At 44.1% G+C, this 24,138-nt stretch overlaps 1 protein-coding gene across 1 annotated transcript in view; it reads left to right on the top strand.

The window, feature by feature from the left end:
• The window catches only part of LOC143774272 (CD276 antigen-like), a 73,093-nt gene that overhangs the window by 40,838 nt on the left and 8,117 nt on the right, over positions 1 to 24,138 (top strand). The window lies entirely within an intron of this gene.

Raw genomic sequence — 24,138 nt, 5'->3', positions numbered from 1 at the left:
TTAGAGATGAGCAAATTGATTTGTAAAGTATAGAATTTCCTAAGAATTTCATAATCTGAATCTGCCATTTTACTGATTTTTTTTATATGCGAGAATATAACTGCTGTAATACAATGCTGCCCTTATGTACAAGAACATGATTTTTTTTTTGCAAAGTCTAATCTGGCATTTCTATTTTTAAGGCTGATTAGTGGTTTGCACCTTGTGGTGAACCATCTGTATCTGCTCTCATGAAGTCTTCTCTTTTTGGTAGACTTACATACTGAAACACCTACTTCCTGGAGAGTGTTCTTCACTTTGGTGGATATTGTGAAGGGGATTTTCTTCACCATGGAAAGGATTCTGCTATGATCTACCGCTGTTGTCTTCTGTGGATGTCCAGACCTTTTAGAGTTTCCATGGTCACTAGTGCACTCCTTTTTTTGCAGAATGTACCAAACTGTTGATTTGGCCACTCCTAATATTTCTGCTCTCTCTCTCTGATGGATTTCTCTTTAAATTCAACCAAATGATAGTCAGTTTCTCTTCCATTGAGAGCTCCTTTGACTGCATGTTGTGGGTTCACAGCAACAGCTTTCAAATTCAAACATCACACCTGGAATCAAATCCAGACCTTTTACCTGGTTAATTGTTGATGGATTAATAAGGAAAAAGACCATGCATCCCATTAAAGAGCTTTTGAGATAATTGTCTGATTACCTTTGTTCCCTTTAAAAAGAGACAACTACATATTAAAAAGCTGTAATTCCTAAACCCTTATTCCAAGTAGGATGTGAATTCACTCAAATGAAACCTGAGAGTCTGCACTTTAACCCCAAATTGATTGTATAACTGTATCTTGCAGCTAAAATGGCTAAAATGCCCAAACTTGTGTTACTGTCCAAATATTTCTGGAACTGCACCTTCCAGCTGGTATCTGCATAGGTCTCACATGTTTGGTTCTTTTTTGAGACACTTTACTGTTTACGAACCCCTAACTTTGTGCACAGCACCATTTTGAAATTTATACTTAGGTTTTGAGGAATATTCACACCCTGATGCTAAGCCAACTGGTGTTTTCTGCAGGTGAGCTCCGTGCGGTGTGTAGCGTGCAATCTCATTTACAGAAACAAAGAAATTCTACACTATAACTTTTGATAAAATGAAAGCATAAAGATTAGCCATAATCTGGATTTTTAGCAATTGGACTTGTGGCTTGCTTGGATTCCATCTTACTGGTTTCGACAGGACCGGGAGGGAGGATTAAAAGAAAATAAAAAATTAATTCTTAACTGGCTCTCACTAATCTTCCTTAGACTGGTGCAGTTTTCAATAAACCATCTCCAGCGTTTTCTGGTGTCCTGCATCTTTGGCGTCTTGTGCGCTGACTAGTCAGTGCTGGGAGAAGGTGAAGAAGTTTGATGCACGAAGATGCCAAAGATGGACCATTGAAGACTGCACCAGTCACAGGATGGAAGGAGGTAACTGGACCAGGCAGTGCTTTGTGATGAGTAGGCGTATTCAATACTTTTTCAGTAAGTGCCTGCAATACTTTTTCCCTGTATCATTTGTCATTATTACACATAACGTAATTTATAGACATCTATGGTGATTTTCCCTCTGTGGATTGGATGGGCTTTTACTGACATCTGGTGAGAATTTCATGTCATTAGCACCTTTAGAAATAGATTGACCTTCTGACAGCAAAACGTAACGGTGACCACTCTCTGCTCATTCTTCTCGACCTTTCTGCAGCTTTCGACACTGTTGACCACCCTCTCCTACTCTCTAGGCTCCAGTCACTAGGCATTAAGGACACTGCTCTCTCCTGGTTCTCTTCCTACCTTTCTGACCGCTCCTTCAGTGTTCTGTTCTCTGGCTCCACTTCCTCTCCTCTTCCTCTCACTGTTGGGGTACCTCAGGGCTCAGTCCTTGGCCCCCTTCTCTTCTCCCTCTACACAGCCCCAATTGGATAGACCATCAGCAGATTTGGCTTTCAGTACCATCTTTATGCTGATGACACACAGCTATACACATCATCCCCTGACCTTACCCCCGCTGTACTACAGAACGCCACTGACTGTCTGTCTGCAGTCTCCAACATCATGTCCGCTCTCTATCTGAAACTCAACCTCTCCAAAACTGAACTTCTTCTGCTCCAGCCATCTACTAACCTCCCTAAACCTGACATTTCCCTCTCCGTGGGTGGCACCATAATAACACCCCGGCAGCAGGCACGCTGTTTGGGTGTTATGTTTGACTCCGATCTCTCCTTCACATCCCACATACAATCTCTTGCTCGCTCGTGCCGCTTACACCTAAAGAGCATCTCTAGAATCCGCCCTTTTCTCATCATGGAGACAACAAAAACCCTCACTGTCGCCCTGATCCACTCCCGCCTGGACTACTGTAACACTCTATTAATTGGCCTCCCCCTCACTTGACTTTCTCCTCTCCAGTGTATCCTTAATGCAGCAGCCAGTGGCTAATCGTTACTCGGATGCGTCCGCTCTTCGCCAGTCGTTACACTGGCTGCCCATTCATTACAGGATACAATTCAAAGTACTTGTTCTCACCCACAAAGCTCTCCACAGTGCGGCACCCCCTTACATCTCCTCCCTCATTTCTGTCTATCGGCCTAACCGACCTCTGCGCTCTGCAAATGACTTCCGACTAACCTCTGCACTAATCCGTACCTCCCACTCCCGACTCCAAGACTTCTCCCGTGGTGCGCCAATCCTCTGGAATGCTCTGCCCCAAGATATTAGGACCATCCACAATTTGCATAATTTTACGCGCTCTCTCAAAACACATTTGTTCAGAGCGGCCTATCACGTTAACTAATCAAACTCATTTTATGTTTGTGGGTGTGTGTAGCTATCCCCATCTATCCCCCACCCCCTGAAGATGGCTGGACCATCATTGTAAATACAATGCAAGTGGGTTGAGAGTTGGCTCAGGGATAGGAAACAAAGGGTGGTTATTAATGGAGCACACTCGGACTGGGTCACGGTTAGTAGTGGGGTACCACAGGGGTCAGTATTGGGCCCTCTTCTTTTTAACATATTTATTAATGACCTTGTAGGGGGGCATTCAGAGTAGAATTTCAATATTTGCAGATGACACTAAACTCTGCAGGGTAATCAATACAGGGGAGGACAATTTTATATTACAGGCTGATTTATGTAAACTAGAAGCTTGGGCTGATAAATGGCAAATGAGCTTTAATGGGGATAAATGTAAGGTCATGCACTTGGGTAGAAGTAATAAGATGTATAACTATATGCTTAATTCTAAAACTCTGGGCAAAACCGTCAATGAAAAAGACCTGGGTGTATGGGTGGATGACAAACTCATATTCAGTGGCCAGTGTCAGGCAGCTGCTACAAAGGCAAATAAAATAATGGGATGCATTAAAAGAGGCATAGATGCTCATGAGGAGAACATAATTTTACCTCTATACAAGTCACTAGTGCGACCACACTTAGAATACTGTGCACAGTTCTGGTCTCCAGTGTATAAGAAAGACATAGCTGAACTGGAGCGGGTGCAGAGAAGAGCGACCAAGGTTATTAGAGGACTGAGGGGTCTGCAATACCAAGATAGGTTATTACACTTGGGGCTATTTAGTTTGGAAAAACGAAGACTAAGGGGTGATCTTATGTTAATGTATAAATATATGAGGGGACAGTACAAAGACCTTTCTGATGATCTTTTTAATCATAGACCGGTGACAGGGACAAGGGGGCATCCTCTACGTCTGGAGGAAAAAAGGTTTAAGCATAATAACAGACGCGGATTCTTTACTGTAAGAGCAGTGAGACTATGGAACTCTCTGCCGTATTATGTTGTAATGAGTGATTCATTGCTTCAATTTAAGAGGGGACTGGATACCTTTCTGGAAAAGTATAATATTACAGGGTATATATATTAGATTCCTTGATAGGGCGTTGATCCAGGGAACTAGTCTGATTGCCGTATGTGGGGTCGGGAAGGAATTTTTTTCCCCATGGTGGAGCTTATTCTTACCACATGGGTTTTTTTTGCCTTCCCCTGGATCAACATGTTAGGGCATGTTAGGTTAGGCTATGGGTTGAACTAGATGGACTTAAAGTCTTCCTTCAACCTCAATAACTATGTAACTATGTAACATCATTGTAAATACACACCTGTACTTTGTATCTCCCCACCTCATTGTAGATTGTAAGCTCTCACGAGCAGGGTCCTCTTATTTCGCTTTAATTATTGTATTGTTAACGTTGCTACTTATGACTGTTGTGTTTGTGTGTTTGAAACTGTTAAACTGTAAGGCGCTGCTGAATATGTTGGCGCTATATAAATAAAGATTATTATTATTATAGATTTACTTGAAAATTGTTGAGTTATTCAAAACTAATTTCACCTGCTGTAGATTACATATATATATATATATATATATATATATATATATATATATATACACACTGTTCAAAAAAATAAAGGGATCACTTAAACAACAAAATATAACTCCAAGTAAATCAAACTTCTGTGAAATCAAACTGTCCACTTAGGAGGCAACACTGTTTGACAATCAATATCACATGCTGTTGTGCAAATGGAATAGACAACAGATGAAAATTATTGGCAATTATCAAGACACACTCAATAAAGGAGCGGTTCTGCAGGTGGGGACCACAGACCACATCTCAGTACCAATGCTTTCTGGCTGATGTTTTGGTCACTTTTGAATGTTGGTTGTGCTTTCACACTCGTGGTAGCATGAGACGGACTCTACAACCCACACAAGTGGCTCAGGTAGTGCAGCTCATCCAGGATGGCACATCAATGCTTGCTGTGGCTTGAAGGTTTGCTGTGTCTGTCAGCGTAGTGTCCAGAGGCTGGAGGCGCTACCAGGAGACAGGCCAGTACACCAGGAGATGTGGAGGGGGCCGTAGGAGGGCAACAACCCAGCAGCAGGCCCGCTACCTCAGCCTTTGTGCAAGGAGGAACAGAAGGAGCACTGCCAGAGCCCTGCAAAATGACCTCCAGCAGGCCACTAATGTGCATGTGTCTGCACAAAAGGCTAGAAAACAATTCCATGGGGATGGTCTGAGTGCCCAACATCCACAGATGGGGGTTGTGCTCACAGCCTAACACCATGCAGGACAATTGGTATTTGCCACAGAACACGAGGATTGGCAAATTTGCCACTGGCGCCCTGTGCTCTTCACAGGTGAATGCAGGTTCACACTCAGCACATGTGACAGATGTGACAGAGTCTGGAGATGCCATGAAGAGCAATCTGCTGCCTGCAACATCCTTCAGCATGACCGGTTTGGCAGTAGGTCAGTAATGGTGTGGGATGGCATTTCTTTGGAGGGCTGCACAGCCCTCCATGTGCTCACCAGAGGTAGCCTGATTGCCATTAGGTACTGAGATGAGATCCTCAGACCCCTTGTGAGACCATATGCTGGTGCGGTTGGCCCTGGGTTCCTCCTAATGCAGGACAATGCCAGACCTCATGTGGCTGGAGTGTGTCAGCAGTTCCTGCAAGATGAAGGCTTTGAAGCTATGGACTGGCCCGCCCATTCCCCCGACCTGAATCTGATTGAACACCTCTGGGACATCATGTCTCGCACCATCCACCAAAGTCACATTGCACCACAGACTGTCCAGGAGTTGGCGGATGCTTTAGTCCAGGTCTGAGGGGAGATCCCTCAGGAGACCATCTGCCGCCTCATCGGGATCATGCCCAGGCATTGTAGGGAGGTCATGCAAGCACATGGAGGCCACATACACTACTGAGCATCATTTCCTTGTCTTGAGGCATTTCCACTGAAGTTAGGTCAGCCTGTAATTTGATTTTCCACTTTGATTTTGAGTATCATTCCAACTCCAGACCTCCATGGGATATTCATTTTGATTTACATTGATCATTTTTATGTTTTATTGTTCTCAACACATTCCACTGTGTAATGAATAAAGATTTTCAACTGAAATATTTCATTCAGTGATATCTGGGATGTGGTATTTTAGTGTTCCCTTTATTTTTTTGAGCAGTATATATATATATATATATATATATATATATATATATATATATACAGGAAATTGGAACACTGCTCACCAGTGGGTGCCAGGCCTCCCAGGCAACAAAGTCCAACACTTGCCCAATTCAGACAAAAGGGAAAAAATGAAGGCAGCACTCCATAGTTATCCAAAGTGTGGAAAGTGGTGAAGTTTATTGAGACCCACATGTCTGGGCGACGTTTTGGCTAACACTGAGCCTTTCTCAAGCAGTGGGTGTTACAACCAAGTGTGTTTTTATACACATAATTAGCAATCATTTATTCATAAGCAACCATTATAGTGAATGAGTCACCCGCCAGGGCCGTGGGGCACCCAGTTCCGAGTCCGGTGTTCACAGGGGGATGTCACGGTGGCGACCCGGTCCGTGGCCTGGGCGCCCCTGTAAAAGGGGAAAGCCTTTGAAAGGGATTTGGTGAATAAAGTTTATGTTCGTGACGCCACCTGTGGTATTCGGTCAGTGGGGACCGACGCTGCTTTAAGGGGTCCTCTGGGGCGATGTTATGGCAGCTAGATGGTATAACTTCCCACAGGTGAAGTGTGTCCCCAGGGCTCCCGTTGTGTAGATGGAAGATGGTGAATGGTGCAGTAAAAAACGAGGGCACAGGTTTGCAGTCTCTTTACCTGGTTTACTGTAGACTTCAGGCAGCCACAGTCCAGGGCACCAGATCACAGGACAGGCAGGGTCCGGCAGGCTTGGAAGCGAATCCAGAGTCCCCTTTACCAGGTGGAGTTAAAAGCCTTCCTCTAGCGCGGTGGTGTTGTAGTCCCTTACTGCCTATGGCTTCAGATAAGGTCCTCACAGTTCTTCTCTCTGTCCCCCATATAGGAAAGGCCAATACCTGTATGACAGGTAACTCGAGCTTTTTTACAGGGACTCTATCACGCTCCGGGCTCTATGTGTTACTGTGTCTCAGGTGTGTGTGGTGGACAGGTAACTTGCAGTTCAGCTGTCCTTCCGGTCTCTGCTGTAAGTTGTAGAGTCTCTTACAACCTCGGTGGTCCGGCTACCAGTTATCTGCGCCTCAGAAGGAGGCAGCCTGCTCTTAGCTGGTCTCCCCTGATGTTACTCTCCTGTGCTTCGCTCTCCTTCACGCTCACTGAGGGTATGTGCACACGTCAGGATTTCTTGCAGAAATTTCCTGAAGAAAACCGGAAATTTTCTGCAAGAAATCCGCATTTTTTTTTGCGTTTTTTTCCCGTTTTTTTCATGTCTTTTTTAGCATTTTGCAAGCGAAATTAGCTTGCAGAATACTAAAGTTTTCCAAGCGATCTGTAGCATCGCTTGGAAAACTGACTGACAGGTTGGTCACACTTGTCAAACATAGTGTTTGACAAGTGTGACCAACTTTTTACTATAGATGCTGCCTATGCAGCATCAATAGTAAAAGATAGAATGTTTAAAAATAATAAAAAAAATTTAAAAAATGGTTATACTCACCTGCAGACAGCCGATCTCCTCAGCGGCGTCCGTTCCTATAGATGGTGTGTGTGTGCAGGACCTTCGATGACGTCGCGGTCACGTGAGCGGTCACATGAGCGGTCTCGCAATCAATCACAAGACCGCGACATCATCGCAGGTCCTTCACACACACACCATCTATAGGAACGGAAGTGACAGCATGCACCGGTGAGAGGCAGGAAGAATTTTAATTCTTTTTTTTTTACCAATTATATGGTGCCCAGTCCGTGGAGGAGAGTCTCCTCTCCTCCACCCTGGCTACCAAGCGCACATGATCTGCTTACTTCCCGCATGGTGTGCACAGCCCCGTGCGGGAAGTAAGCAGATCAATGCACTCCTAGGTGTGCGGAATCCCCGCAATTCTGCAAATTTAATGAACATGTTGCTTTTTTTTCCGCGATGCGATTTTTTCGCGGAAAAAAATACAACATTTGCACAAGAAATGCGGAATACACTGTAAATAATAGGAGGCATATGTAAGCGTTTTTTTCGCGTTTTTATCACGTTTTTATAGCGAAAAAACGCGAAAAAAACGTGAAAAATACTGAACGTGTGCACATGGCCTGAACAATGTTCTTTCCTTCTGTATGTCTCCTTCCAGGAGCTGTAGTGCTTCAGACTACATGGCCCCTTCCGACCTTCTCACCTTCTAGGTCGGTCTGCTCTCTGCTCTGTCTCTGACAATCTAATCTCTCTTTCCCTCCAAATCACAATATATATAGGGGAGTCACCTAGAAATAGGATCAAAAGCTCCCCCTTGTGGCTTGGAGTGTGAACATGTTGTGTGTATGGTGGTTACCTGATAAAAGTTATCCTTCATCACTTCCAAACGTAACATCACTCTCCCCGTGAGAAAAGCAATGCCATTTTGACGACCAGGACCCTGGGGCGCCACATTAACATGATATTACCTCAAATATACTGTACAAAAGATCTAATATCATTCACATAAGCAATTACTGGTTTTTCCCAAAAGTAAAGGGCAATCATGCTCCTTCATTTCCATTCCAAGCTGCTGTTTACCAGCAATATATACAATAGGAATCTGAACGCTTTAAGGTTCTTAAAGGTATTTCAACTCACCCTGGTGTACCAGTCGGCACCCTATCCGGGTTACCTCCAGTCACCTCAGAGCACCCTGGAGAGACAAATGATCCTTCCAGACCATAGTGTCTCAACCACGGTACCTATTTGGGTAAGTATACCCACTTCCTAGCGTCCAGTTTTATTCCATAGGCTAACTCATGTACATTGAGTACTAAAAAATACAAATGTCCTTTATGGTCAAATAATTAATATTATTGGCCAAAAGTCCTACACATTGTAATAAGAAGAAATATGCAAAAAAAATATGATTATAACAAAAATTCTTCCGTCCTCCATGTGGCAATACTTCATCCCAGGTGAGTATATGGTGGCAAGTGACTTGTGACAATAAACCTATTATCTAGAAGAATAGATAAAAGATATATATTAAAATTAGCCCATATTAACAGGTATTTCTAAAAGCACTATATCCTTAAGTATTCCGGAGCCCATACAATGCTAATCATGAGAAAACAGCTACACGGACAACAAGAGTTACGTAACTAATGGAGTGAATCTTAAAGTCCACATTCAGCCCTTTCGGTTTAAGGGTGTCTAGCTCATATATCCTCCTAAGTTCCCGTTTTTTCAGAAGGCGTACTCTATCGCCACCTCTTCTTTGAACCGGGATTGCCTCTATTATTCTAAACCTAAGATCTTTTTCTGTATGTTTCTGTTCAACAAAATGTTTGGAGACTGGGAGAGCCAATCTTTTTTTCCTAATAGTATGTCGGTGATTATTCATTCGCGTTTTCAAGTCACATGTTGTCTCACCAGCATACCATAGGTCACAGGGACATTGGAGGAGATATATAACGTGGTCAGAATTACAAGCTAGATAATGTTTAATTGTGCAAACCTTATGAGCATCAGGGTGTTCAAAAGTTGAACCCTTTATCATAAGTACACAGCTAACACACGACAGACATGGGAAACAACCTTTTGTGTGTGGTTTGATAAACTTTCTTTAACCCCTTTCTGACCTCTGACGGGATAGTACGTCCGAGGTCAGAAGCCCCGCTTTGATGCAGGGCTCCGGCGGTGAGTCCGTATCAAAGCCAGGACATGTCAGCTGTTTTGAACAGCTCACATGTGCCCGCAATAGCGGCGGGTGAAATCGCGATTCACTCGCCTCTATTAACTAGTCAAATGCTGCTGTCAAACGCTGACAGTGGCATTTAACCGGCGCGTCACGCCGGGCGGCCAGAAATGAGCACATCGCCGACCCCCGTCACATGATCGGGGGTCAGCGATGCATCAGAATGGTAACCATAGAGGTCCTTGAGATCTCTATGGTTACTGATCCCCCGGTAGCTGTGAGCACCACCCTGTGGTCGGCGCTCATAGCACACCTGCATTTCTGCTGCATAGCAGTGATCTAATGATCGCTGCTATGTAGCAGAGCCGATCGCGCTGTGCCTGCTATTGAAGCATGGCAAAAGAAAAAAAAAAAAAGTTAAAAAAAGTTTAAAAATATATATATATATATATAAAAGTTTAAATCACCCCCCTTTTGCCCCATTCAAAATAAATCAATAAAAAAATCAAACCTACACATATTTGGTATTGCCGCATTCAGAATCGCCCGATCTATCAATAAAAAAAAGCATTAACCTGATCGCTAAACAGCGTAGCAAGAAAAAAATTTGAAACGCCAGAATTACATTTTTTTGGTCGCCGCGACATTACATTAAAATGCAATAACGGGCGATCAAAAGAACGTATCTGCACAAATGTGGTATCATTAAAAACGTCAGCTCAGCACACAAAAAATAATCCCTCAACCGACCACAGATCATGAAAAATGGAGATGCTACGGGTATCGGAAAATGGCGCAATTTTTTTTTTTTTTTTTAGCAAAGTTTGGAATTTTTTTTCACCACTTAGATAAAAGAGAACCTAGACATGTTTGGTAGTATGTATATAAGGGGTCTTCCCCTGACGAAGCTGCAGTTGCAGCGATACGCGTGGGGCTTTTGTCTCACCCCTTATTCTGTCTCTTGTTTTCTCTGGCTGCCTCGACCTGCGTTATTTTTTAGCACCGGTGCTACAGCCTTCATTCTTGGCACTGTTGTCCCATCTCTTTCAAATCCGTAAGCTCATTGCCCTTTATTTGAATTGGCAGTACTTCCCTCTTCTAGGGAGCCTTGCTACATACCTGGCCAGGTTTTATGATGACAGCTTAGGTTCACTTTATGATGGGTACATTGGGGCTAATATTGTTCAGGTATTGAGCATGCTTATATAATGCTGCAATTTATTTTGCCTTACTTATGCAGCCACTATTATGTCGATACATGACTACAGTGCATTGTGTGCCATTATTTAGTTCCTTTTTCTCTGTATTTGCAATATTTTGGTTTGTTACAGCTTATTGGTTTGCTATTTGATGCACTTAAACAAGAGATACTGCATATTTGTACTAACGTAACCAAGCACATTATTTATGTCTATATAGATTGGTAGCCGCACTTTATGCTTTGGTTATGTCATATTATGCATGATCTGTATAGGGGTGAGGGCCACTGGTCCTATATTTAGGTCTTTTTTAAATGGTTTTATCCTGTGTTTGTCTTTTTCTGAGATGTCAATAAAGTACTATGATGTTTTTCTACTATCCATGGGTGTGCATACCATTATTGGTCTAGTCTTTTTTTCTTCTTTGTTTTGCCTAGACATGTTAGATGTCTATGAACTTGTAATGACCTGGAGAATCATAATGGCAGGTCACTTTTAGCATTTAGTGAACCTAGTAAAAAAGCCAATCAAAAAACAAGTGTGGGATTGCACTTGTTTTGCAATTTCACCGCACTTGGAATTTTTTTCCCGTTTTCTAGTACATGACATGCTAAAACCAATGATGTCGTTCAAAAGTACAACTTGTTTTGCAAAAAATAAGCCCTCACATGGCCATATTGACGGAAAAAAAAAAGTTATGGCTCTGGGAAGAAGGGGAGCAAAAAACGAACACGGAAAAATGGAAAATCCCAAGGTCATGAAGGGGTTAAAGAGCCAATATCCGATTCAACCAAACGATCACCAATGTTCCTATTCTTCTGGTAAGAAAAAAGTGGTAACTCTGTAAATTACTTTACTCCAGGTAAACAACTCATTAACATCCCCCAATGTTTTTTAATGGTACTTGCGATATCTCTACTTTCCTCTGTATAGGTACAAATGGTATTCTAGTCAGTCCCTTCTCTACTTTTCAATAATTCCATCCTTTCCTGTCCCAGGACTTCTTTTTTAGTTATATTTAATAATTCTTTTGGCTATCCTCTCTGTAAAAATTTCTCAACCAAAGAATCCATAACACCTTTTATCTCATCTGCCTCTTTCGCAGTTCGTCACACTCTCAATAAAGAGAAATTGATCTCACCATGTTGCGTGGATGCTGGCTATCATATACCAAGAGATTATTCCTATCTGTTTTCTTAACAAACAGGGTTGTTGTCAACTCACCATCTCACTGTTTGACAAAAACGCCCAGAAAATGTATGCCTGTCCTAGACGATATCAAAGTGAACTTGATTCTTTGGTCAATCTCATTAAAAAATTAGTGAAATTCATCCAGTTGCTCCTGAGTGCCTGTCCATAGGAGGAAGACATTGTCTATGTATCTCCACCACACCAGAACATGTCGGAAGTGGTGGGACACATAGACGAGGTCCTCCTCCAAGACACTCATGACCAAATTTGTATAACTGGGGGCCATATTGGCCCTCATAGCTGTACATCGTTGATGTGAATAAAAGACGTCCCCAAACAGGAAGTAACTACGCCTCAAAATTACTTCTAACAGTCTCAGTATGAACGTCTTCCCCTGCACAGAGAATTCCACCGAAATCTTTTTTTTCCACTGCCCGCATACCACAATCATGATCTATTGATGTGTAGAGGGAAACCACGTCAAACGATGCCAAAATTACCTCTCCATCCAGATGTAGCGCTTCCAGTTTATTTAAAAAATCAGTAGTGTCTTTAATATACGATTTAGAACTTCTCACAATAGGATTGAGAATTTTATCTAAAAATGTTCCCATTCTACTGAATACCGAATCTACCCCTGACACTATTGGGCGTCCCGGCGGGTTCTCAAGTGATTTGTGTATTTTCAGGATAACATATTATACTGGGGTTCTTGGGGACTCCATTAACAGATAATCAAACAAATCTTGATCAATAACTCGTAAATTCAGTACTTCTTGTAGACAATTCTTAATTTCTCCCATTATTTTAAACTTAGGATCACCGTCCAATTTCAAATATACCATTTCATCACTTAACTGTCTATTGATCTCTGCAATATATTTTGACTTGTCCATGACGACGACAGCACTCCCCTTATCAGTGGGTTGGATTACGATGTCATTGACCAGTCATTGACCAGTTCCTGCAATGCTGAAAATTCCTCTCTTGAGACATTTGGATGTCTAAACTGATCTGAAGCCCTATCCCTCAACTCTTTACTATCTCTTTTTGCCACTTTTTCAAAGGCATCTATGACTGCAGAGTTCACTGGAGGGACAAAATCACTAGTCTTTTTCAATCCCACCTGATTAAGGTCAAATTCACTTGTTGTCACTTTTCTTAATACATTTTTATCATGAAACCATTCCTTCAGTCTGATCAATGTAAAAAATCGTTCCAAATCTATCTGCAGTTCAAACCAATCAGTGTGCGAACAGAGGCTAAAAGATAATCCCCTACTTAAGATGGAAATTTGTGAGTCAGTTAATACCTTTTTCGAAATATTGATTACAAGTTCTGTTCCCGCTTCCTTGAGGTCGCTTGTCTCTGCGGTTGAGATGTGTTCTTCTCTTGGTTTTTTTCTGCCCCCGGTGATGGCATTTATCTCCTCGCCTTTTGCGCCTGTGGCACCTTCCATTCCATTGTCCAGGTTTATGAAAAGTCATTAGTAATCATCTGGCCATTATTCCAATCCATTCTCTTACTTGTCAGACCACCTCTCTTCTTCCACACTGCTTTGGTGCTATCTTTCTGCCACACATACACGTGCCCTGTTTCATAGTCCTCCACATCTCTACTCCATTTTCTTCTCTTTATTTCTTCCAAGTCATTGCGTAGTTTAATAATGTCTTTAACAACTTTCTCTTTAAATATAATCCAATCCTCTGGGCTACAATTTTATTTCTGGTGTCCTTCGATAGCTCTTTGGTCTTCACCATAGTGGAGTTTGGAGCGTGACTGTTTGAGGTTGTGGACAGGTGTCTTTTATACCGATAACAAATTCAAACAGGTGCCATTACTACAGGTAATGAGTGGAGGACAGAGGAGCCTCTTAAAGAAGAAGTTATAAGTCTGTGATAGACAGAAATCATGCATGTTTTTAGGTGACCAAATACTTATTCTACACCATAATTTACTAAATAAATCTTGCCAAATCAGACAAGTAGTGATGAGCGAGTATACTCGTTGCTTGGGTTTTCCCGAGCATGCTCGGATGATCTCTGACTAATTGTTAGTGTTCAGAGATTAAGTTTTCATCACCTCAGCTAAATTATTTACAGCTAGTAGCCAGCCTAAGTACATGTGGGGGTTGCTTGGTTGCTAGGGAATCCCCACATATAATCAAGCTGGCTAATAGCTGTAAATCATTCAGCTGAGGCGATGAAAACTTAATCTCCGAACACTCACAAATACTCGGAGACCACCCGAGCGTGCTGGGGAAAACCAGAGCAACAAGTATATTCGCTCATCACTACAAGGTGATTTTCTGGATTAGTTTTCTCATTTTGACTCTCATAGTTGTGGTCTACCTATGATGTCACTTACAGGCCTCTCTCATCTTTTTAAGTGGGAGAACTTTCACAATTGATGGCTGATTAAATACTTATTTTTCCCACTGTATTGTGCGCCCTTCTATGAACTCTGAGCTTTAGTTCTTACCATACATTTTCTATTAGATTCAGGTCCGGTGATCGGCTCTGCCATTCTAGCAGCTTTTCTTTCTCTGAAACCAATTGAGAGTTTCCTAGGCTGTGTGTTTGGGATCTTTGTCTTGCTGAAATGTCCACCTTCATTTCATCCTCATCATCCTGGTAGATGGCAGAAGATATTTATCAAGAATGTCTTGGTACATTTTTTCATTTATCCTTCCTTCAATTACACAAATTTTGCCAGTGTCGTGTGCTGAGAAACAGACCCACAGCATGATGCTCTTCTCACCTTGAAACTTCAATGCTGGTATTGTGTTTTTGGGGTGATATAGAGTATCTTTTGGCCTTCAAACATGGTGTGTAGGGTTGAGCGACTTTCATTTTTTTAAGATCGAGTCGGGTTTTGTGAAACCCGACTTTGTCCAGAGTCGAGTCGAGTGCAGTCGGCCGATTATCGCTAAAAGTCGGGGATCGACTGAAACACGAAACCCAATGCAAGTCAATGGGGAAGCATAGTCGGCAGTGAGTGGAGGCCAGGAAAACACCTACAGTGCCCATTTTAATGCCAAAAACATCCATTCTTGTTTCTGAAGCTTGTCAATCTTAATTAACTTTATAATAATAGTTGTTCAATGGAACTTGGGGGTCATTTGGCAAATTTGTGGGGGGTAGGGCTGGTTCAAGGTTTTAGTGGGCCCAGGAATCGTGGACTATGTCACGGCGGTGGAGCAGGGAGAGGTAAGTATTTCAACGTTGCAAGTGCTGTGATCCTGAGCAAGCAGGGGGGCACACTCGTTCGCATTGGCACTGGCACAGGGCCCCTCAAAATACAGCGGTGTGTTTGCACGGCGGGGGCGCCTCCCACCAGCAGCGACACTTTTGCGTACTCTGAGGGGCCCTGTGCCAGTGACGTCGCCAACGAGTATGCCCCCCCACCTGATGAAGGAACCTGCACTTTCATCTGCACCTTCCTCTTTGTCCCTGTGTAAGGTGGTATAACATGCGGGAAGGGGAACCTTACTTTCAGCAGGGTCAGATTCTGGCTGTGTAGAGTGCAAGGGGAATGTAGTGGTCTAGGTCAATGTACCAGCAGACTCATCTAGCAGTGGCTGGGCAATGGGCAGGATGAGGAGGAAACAGATATAGGGCCAAAGAATAAAGTAGGCTAAATGCAGTTCAAAATTGGTAACAGGACAGGACTAAACAGGCGGCATTGCTTTGTTCAGTGGAGTAGCAAACCCAGGAGCAGCAGACACTGTTTTAAGGGCCCAACCACACTAGTAGGCCAAATGCAGTTTAATATCTGATACTATAGGCCCAAAGCCAGAAGGTTGAAGCTCAGCTTTATTCAGTTGAGGGCAAACACCAGGGAGGGGCAGACACCGTTAGTAGGCCGGAACCACCAATTTTTGAAAACACAGCACTTAATGAGAGCCAGAAGGTTGAAGCTCAGCTTTATTCAGTTGAGGAAAAACACCAGGCAGGGGCAGACACCGTTAGTAGGCCATAACCAAAGTTGAAGGCCAAATGCAGTTTAATTTCTGATACTATAGGCCGAAAGCCAGAAGGTGGAAGCTCCGATTTAGACAGTGGAGGACAATTTGAATTAGGGACTGCAGACAGACTTAGTAGGCTGTCCCCTGTGGACCATGCATCCAACACATTAACCCATTGCGCCGTAATGGACACGTAATCTTCCGTGGCCATGCCTACAGGTCCATGCGTCTGTTGTCAGGTGCACCTTTGTACTCACAGATTGCCAGAGTGCATGGACAATGCGGTCTTCTACATGCTGGTGGAGGGTTGGGATGGCTTTTCTCGCAAAAGAAGTGTCGACTGGTTAGCTTGTAGCGTGGTACAGCGTAGTCCATCATGGCCTTATTAATAGTAAATAAAATATATAACTAGGCTCTATGAACTTTTAAATAGGTTCCAGGGGTACACGGGCAGCATTGGTGTGGTCAGTGGAGGAGTATTGCAAGTAGGGGCCGCAGACAGGCTCACAAAGGCCTAAAATAACAAACAGTAGGCAGTCATGGCAGTTTTACATCGGTTACATGGATACACAGGCAGGCAGCATTGTGGTCAGTGGAGGAGTAATGCAAGTAGGGACGGCAGACAGGTTATCAAAGGCCTAAAATAACAAACAATAGGCTCATGGCAGTTTTATATCGGTTACATGGATACACGGGCAGGCAGCATTGTGGTCAGTGGAGGAGTATTGCAAGTAGGGGCCGCAGACAGGCTCACAAAGGCCTAACATAACAAACAGTAGGCAGTCATGGCAGTTTTATACCGGTTACATGGATACACAGGCAGGCAGCATTGTGGTCAGTGGAGGAGTAATGCAAGTAGGGACGGCAGACAGGCTATCAAAGGCCTAAAATAACAAACAATAGGCTCATGGCAGTTTTATATCGGTTACATGGATACACGGGCAGGCAGCATTGTGGTCAGTGGAGGAGTAATGCAAGTAGGGTCCGCAGACAGGCTCACAAAGGCCTAAAATAACAAACAGTAGGCAGTCATGGCAGTTTTACATCGGTTACATGGATACACAGGCAGGCAGCATTGTGGTCAGTGGAGGAGTATTGCAAGTAGGGGCCGCAGACAGGCTCACAAAGGCCTAAAATAACAAACAGTAGGCAGTCATGGCAGTTTTACATCGGTTACATGGATACACAGGCAGGCAGCATTGTGGTCAGTGGAGGAGTATTGCAAGTAGGGGCCGCAGACAGGCTCACAAAGGCCTAAAATAACAAACAGTAGGCAGTCATGGCAGATTTACATCGGTTACATGGATACACAGGCAGGCACTCCAGGCAGCATTGTGGTCAGTGGAGGAGTATTGCAAGTAGGGGCCGCAGACAGGCTATCAAAGGCCTAAAATAACAAACAATAGGCTCATGGCAGTTTTATATCGGTTACATGGATACACGGGCAGGCAGCATTGTGGTCAGTGGAGGAGTATTGCAAGTAGGGGCCGCAGACAGGCTCACAAAGGCCTAAAATAACAAACAATAGGCAGTCATGGCAGTTTTATATTGGTTACATGGATACACAGGCAGGCAGCATTGTGGTCAGTGGAGGAGTATTGCAAGTAGGGACGGCAGACAGGCTATCAAAGGCCTAAAATAACAAACAATAGGCTCATGGCAGTTTTACATCGGTTACATGGATACACAGGCAGGCAGCATTGTGGTCAGTGGAGGAGTATTGCAAGAAGTGTCTGACACAGTTAGTACTCCAAAAAAATAAATAGATGTTAATGTCTCGCAAAACAACTATAAGTAAAAAAAGGGTGGCATGCTTAGGTACAGGGGTGGGCTCATCTGCAGAGTTTATGACAAAGTAATTTGGCAGTAAATTAGTATTTACTGGTGTCAATATAGGACACTGACCCAGACTACTTTAACTAGCATCATAGATGCAAACAAATTGGTATTGTTTGTCATTGCCAGGCATTGAATGATGTCAGTGCATAGACTAAACATTGGTGGAGCTGTGCGAGATAATTTTGCACGTGGTAGAGCACAGTTTGAGCTGGGGGGGGGAACTCTCTTGTGGCCGGCGGTACCGCCCCAGGGCCCCTCATGTTACAACGGTGTGTCTGATGTTGGGTGCGCAGCACCACCGCCAGAGACACTACATTGTACTATGAGGGACCCAGTGGCAGTGCCGTCGACCAAAAGCGGGCACACCTGCCTCTTCAGACAATCAGCACTGTAACGGGTGCTTGCGCCAAGTGGCGAGACAACGGCCCCGTGGGGGGATTTTCCCATTGGGGGAGGTGTAAACATGTCGTATGCTGGACAAACAGCTGCTGCAAATTAACAGATTGGAACACTCAGTAAGACCAGTCCACAAGCAAGACCTTTTTATAGGAAAGCTAGGTGTCAGCCGGGAAAGGTGGGGCAAAATAATTTGAAATCCAGGAGTGGTTCATTTTAATGAAGGTGAGATCATCCACATTTTGGGTAGCCAGACGAGTCCTTTTTTTGGTTAATATTGAACCAGCAGCACTGAATACTCTTTCTGATAGCACACTAGCTGCTGGGCAAGCAAGCTCCTGCAACGCATATTCTGCCAATTCAGGCCAGGTGTCTAATTTGGATGCCCAGTAATCAAATGGGAATGACGGTTGAGGGAGAACATCGATAAGGGAATAAAAATAGTTAGTAACCATACTGGACAAATGTTGTCTCCTGTCACTTTGAATAGATGCTGCAGTACCTGTCCTGTCTGCAGTCATTGCGAAATCACTCCACAACCTGGTCAGAAAACCCCTCTGTCCAACGCCACTTCTGATGTGTGCACCCCTAACACCTCTGCCATGTAGCCCCCTGCAGCTTGTGTGAGAACCATCACCGGCGCTGTGTGCTGGGAATGCCTGAATCAAACGGTCTACAAGAGTAGCTTGTTTGGTTGCTAAGATTTGTTCGAGGTTCTCATGTGGCATAATATTTTGCAATTTGCCTTTATAGCGAGGGTCAAGGATGCAGGCCAACCAGTAATCGTCATCGCTCATCATTTTAGTAATGCGTGGGTCCTTTTTGAGGATACGTAAGGCATAATCCGCCATGTGGGCCAAAGTTCCTGTTGGCAAATCTGCGGTTGTGCTGGTTTGAGGGGCAGTTACAGGCAAATCTACGTCACTTGTCTCCCTTAAAAAAACAGAATCCGGCCTTGCAACGCCACTAATTTCTGTTGGCCCAGGAGAAGCTTCCTCATTAAAAAAGTACTCATCCCCATCATCCTCCTCGTCCTCCTCCTCCTCTTCGCCCGCTACCGCGTCCTCTACACGGCCCTGACCAGACAATGGCTGACTGTCATCAAGGCTTTCCTCTTCCTCGGCTGCAGACACCTGCTCCTTTATGTGCGTCAAACTTTGCATCAGCAGACGCATTAGGGGGATGCTCATGCTTATTATGGCGTTGTCTGCACTAACCAGCCGTGTGCATTCCTCAAAACACTGAAGGACTTGACACAGGTCTTGTAGCTTCGACCACTGCACACCTGACAACTCCATGTCTGCCATCCAACTGCCTGCCCGTGTATCCTCCCACAAAAACATAACAGCACGCCTCTGTTCGCACAGTCTCTGAAGCATGTGCAGTGTGGAGTTCCACCTTGTTGAAATGTCGATGATTAGGCGATGCTGGGGAAGGTTCAAAGACCGCTGATAGTTCTGCATACGGCTGGAGTGTACGGGCGAACGGCGGATATGCGAGCAAAGTCTGCGCACTTTGAGGAGCAGGTCAGGTAACCCCGGATAACTTTTCAGGAAGCACTGCACCACCAGGTTTAAGGTGTGAGCCAGGCAAGGAATGTGTTTCAGTTGGGAAAGGGCTATGGCAGCCATGAAATTCCTTCCGTTATCACTCACAACCTTGCCTGCCTCAAGATGTACAGTGCTCAGCCATGACTGAGTTTCATTCTGCAAGAACTCGGACAGAACTTCCGCGGTGTGTCTGTTGTCGCCCAAACACTTCATTGCCAATACAGCCTGCTGACGCTTGCCACTAGCTGTCCCATAATGGCACACCTGGTGTGCAACAGTGGCAGCTGCGGATGGAGTGGATGTGCGACTGGGGTATGTGGACGAGCTCTCGCTTCTGCATGAGGAGGAAGAGGAGGAGGGGGGGCGAACGCCTACAGCCAACTCTTTCCTTGACCGTGGACTAGGCAAAACTGTCCCAATATTGCTGTCCCCTGTGGACCCTGCATCCACCACATTCACCCAGTGTACCGTGATGGACACGTAACGTCCCTGGCCATGCCTACTGGTCCATGCATCTGTTGTCAGGTGCACCTTTGTAGTCACAGACTGCCTGAGTGCATGGACGATGCGGTCTTTACCATGCTGTTGGAGGGCTGGGATGGCTTTTCTAGAAAAGAAGTGCCAACTGGGTAGCTCGTAGCGTGGTACAGCGTAGTCCATCAGCGCTTTGAAAGCTTCGCTTTCAACTAACCGGTAGGGCATCATCTCTAATGAGATTAGTCTAGCAATGTGGGCATTCAAACCCTGTGTACGCGGATGCGAGGATGAGTACTTCCTTTTCCTAACAAGAGTCTCATGTAGGGTGAGCTGGACTGGAGAGCTGGAGATCGTGGAACTAGCGGTGGTGCCGGTGGACATGGGTGACTGAGAGAGGGTTGGAGATGGTATTCTTGCCGGTGCCCTACATGCAGTGTTTCCTACTACTAACCTGGTGATTCCCTGACTGCTTTGGCCTGGCGACGAAAGCTGCACAGATACTGCAGGTGGTGTGGGAAATGGTCGGCTTACAGGGAGGGAAGGGATGTAGCGTTGCTGACTAGCTTCATTGGCCGAGGGTGCTGCAACCTTTAGGGACGTTTGGTAGTTAGTCCAGGCTTGCAAATGCATGGTGGATAAATGTCTATGCATGCAACTTGTATTTAGACTTTTAAGATTCTGACCTCTGCTTAAGGTTGTTGAACATTTTTGACAGATGACTTTGCGCTGATCATTTGGATGTTGTTTAAAAAAATGCCAGACTGCACTCTTTCTACTATCGGATACCTTTTCAGGCATTGCAGACTGAGCTTCTTTAACTGGATGGCCACGCTGTCTTCCAACTGGTTTTGGTTTTGCCACGCGTTTTTGGCCAGATACGGGCCCGGTAGATGGAACCTGTTGTGATGTTGATGCCTGCTGCGGCTCCTCCTCCTCCGCTTCAGAACTACTGCCGCCTGCACCCTGTTCCCCCAATGGCTGCCAATCGGGGTCCACAACTGGGTCATCTATGACCTCCTCTTCTATGTCGTGTGCGATTTTGTCTGTGTCACCGTGTAAGCCGGTGGTATAGCGTCCGTGACGGGGCACCATAGTCTCCGCTGGGTTTGATTCTGCCTCAGTACACTGCGAGGGCAATGTTCTGGTCTGAGTCAAAGGAACAGCATAGTAATCTGGCTGTGGCTGTGCATCTGTGCACTCCATGTCCGATTCAACTTCTAATGGACATGGCCTGTTAACTGTTTCACTGTCTAACCCAGGAACGGTATGTGTAAAGAGCTCCATGGAGTAACCCGTTGTGTCTCCTGACGCATCCTTCTCTCTTGTTCTGGGTGAAGAAGACAAGGAAGCGACTTGTCCCTGACCGGGAGCATCCACTGACAATGCACTGCTCTGACATTTGGCACTTTCCGAGGAGGAGGCGAAAGAGCTAGAGGCAGAGTCAGCAAGGAAAGCCAATACTTGTTCCTGCTGCTCCGGCTTCAAAAGTGGTTTTCCTACTCCCAGAAAAGAGAGCGTTCGAGGCCTTGTGTAGCCAGACAAGGAACCTGGCTCAACAACTCGAGACTTAGGTGCTGTACTGCTTTTACCACGACCACCTGATGCTCCACCACCACTACCATCATTACCAGCTGACAATGACCGCCCACGGCCACGACCTCTTCCACTAGACTTCCTCATTGCTTGCAAAACGTAACCAAAGTAACACTATTTGTTACTGTAAAACAACTTATAAGGTGAACTCAAACTTCTGTAGGATTTATATATACCTTTATAGGTGCCTGACACTGAAAGGAAAATCAGGCCCAATGTTACACACTAGGTTTTCTGTGGCCCAATAATTTGAGACAGATGGCACACTCAGGCCCAGCACTCAAGCAGAAATGCCAATCTTAATCTCCCACTATTTTTTTTTTTCTGGGAGAATTTACCCCCCCCCCCCCCAAAAAAAGGCCCAGTATTACACAGTGTTTTCAGAGGCACACAATGAGAGAGAGATGCCACACACAGCAATGGCACGGAGTCAGACTTGACAATATTTATCTCCCACTAATTTTTTTTTTTTTGAAAAGGGAGAATGTACCCCCCCCCCAAAAAAAAATGGCCAAGTATTACACAGTGTTTTCAGTGGCACACAATGAGAGAGAGATGCCACACACAGCAATGGCACGGAGGCAGACTTGCCAATATTTATCTCCCAATAATTTTTTTTTTTGAAAAGGGAGAATGTACCCCCCCCCCAAAAAAAATGGCCAAGTATTACACAGTGTTTTCAGTGGCACACAATGAGAGAGAGATGCCACACACAGCAATGGCACAGAGTCAGGCTTCACAATATTTATCTCCCACTAATTTTTTTTTTTGGAAAAGGGAGAATTTAGAAAAAAAAAAAAAAGGCCAAGTATTACACAGTGTTTTCAGTGCCACACAATGAGAGAGATGCCACACACAGCAATGGCACGGAGGCAGACTTGCCAATATTTATCTCCCACTCATTTTTTTTTGGAAAAGGGAGAACTTAGAAAAAAAAAAAAAAGGCCAAGTATTACACAGTGTTTTCAGTGCCACACAATGAGAGAGATGCCACACACAGCAATGGCATGGAGGCAGACTTGACAATTTTTATCTCCCACTAATTTTTTTTTTGGAAAAGGGAGAATTTAGAAAAAAAAAAAAAAAAGGACAAGTATTACACAGTGTTTTCGGTGCCACACAATGAGAGAGAGATGCCACACACAGCAATGGCACGGAGTCAGACTTGACAATATTTATTTCCCACTAATTTTTTTTTTGGAAAAGGGAGAATTTAGAAAAAAGAAAAAAAAAGGACAAGTATTACACAGTGTTTTCAGTGGCACACAATGAGAGAGAGATGCCACACACATCAATGGCATGGAGGCAGACTTGACAATATTTATCTCCCAATATTTTTTTTTTTTTGAAAAGGGAGAATGTACCCCCCCCAAAAAAAATGGCCAACTATTACACAGTGTTTTCAGTGGCACACAATGAGAGAGAGATGCCACACACAGCAATGGCACGGAGGCAGACTTGACAATATTTATCTCCCACTAATTTTTTTTTTGGAAAAGGGAGAATTTAGGAAAAAAAAAAAAAAAAGGACAAGTATTACACAGTGTTTTCGGTGCCACACAATGAGAGAGAGATGCCACACACAGCAATGGCACGGAGGCAGACTTGACAATTTTTATCTCCCACTAATTTTTTTTTTGGAAAAGGGAGAATTTAGAAAAAAAAAAAGGACAAGTATTACACAGTGTTTTCGGTGCCACACAATGAGAGAGAGATGCCACACACAGCAATGGCTCGGAGTCAGACTTGACAATATTTATCTCCCACTAATTTTTTTTTTGGAAAAGGGAGAATTTAGAAAAAAAAAAAAAAAAAAAAAGGACAAGTATTACACAGTGTTTTCAGTGGCACACAATGAGAGAGAGATGCCACACACAACAATGGCACGGAGGCAGACTTGACAATATTTATCTCCCAATATTTTTTTTTTTTTGAAAAGGGAGAATGTACCCCCCCCAAAAAAAAATGGCCAACTATTACACAGTGTTTTCAGTGGCACACAATGAGAGAGAGATGCCACACACAGCAATGGCACGGAGGCAGACTTGACAATATTTATCTCCCACTAATTTTTTTTTTGGAAAAGGGAGAATTTAGGAAAAAAAAAAAAAAAAGGACAAGTATTACACAGTGTTTTCGGTGCCACACAATGAGAGAGAGATGCCACACACAGCAATGGCACGGAGTCAGACTTGACAATATTTATCTCCCACTAATTTTTTTTTTGGAAAAGGGAGAATTTAGAAAAAAAAAAAAAAAGGACAAGTATTACACAGTGTTTTCGGTGCCACACA

The sequence above is a fragment of the Ranitomeya variabilis genome, chromosome 5 (assembly GCF_051348905.1).
Source record: "Ranitomeya variabilis isolate aRanVar5 chromosome 5, aRanVar5.hap1, whole genome shotgun sequence".
NCBI lineage: Eukaryota > Metazoa > Chordata > Amphibia > Anura > Dendrobatidae > Ranitomeya > Ranitomeya variabilis.
This window is presented reverse-complemented; position numbering and strand designations above follow the sequence as displayed.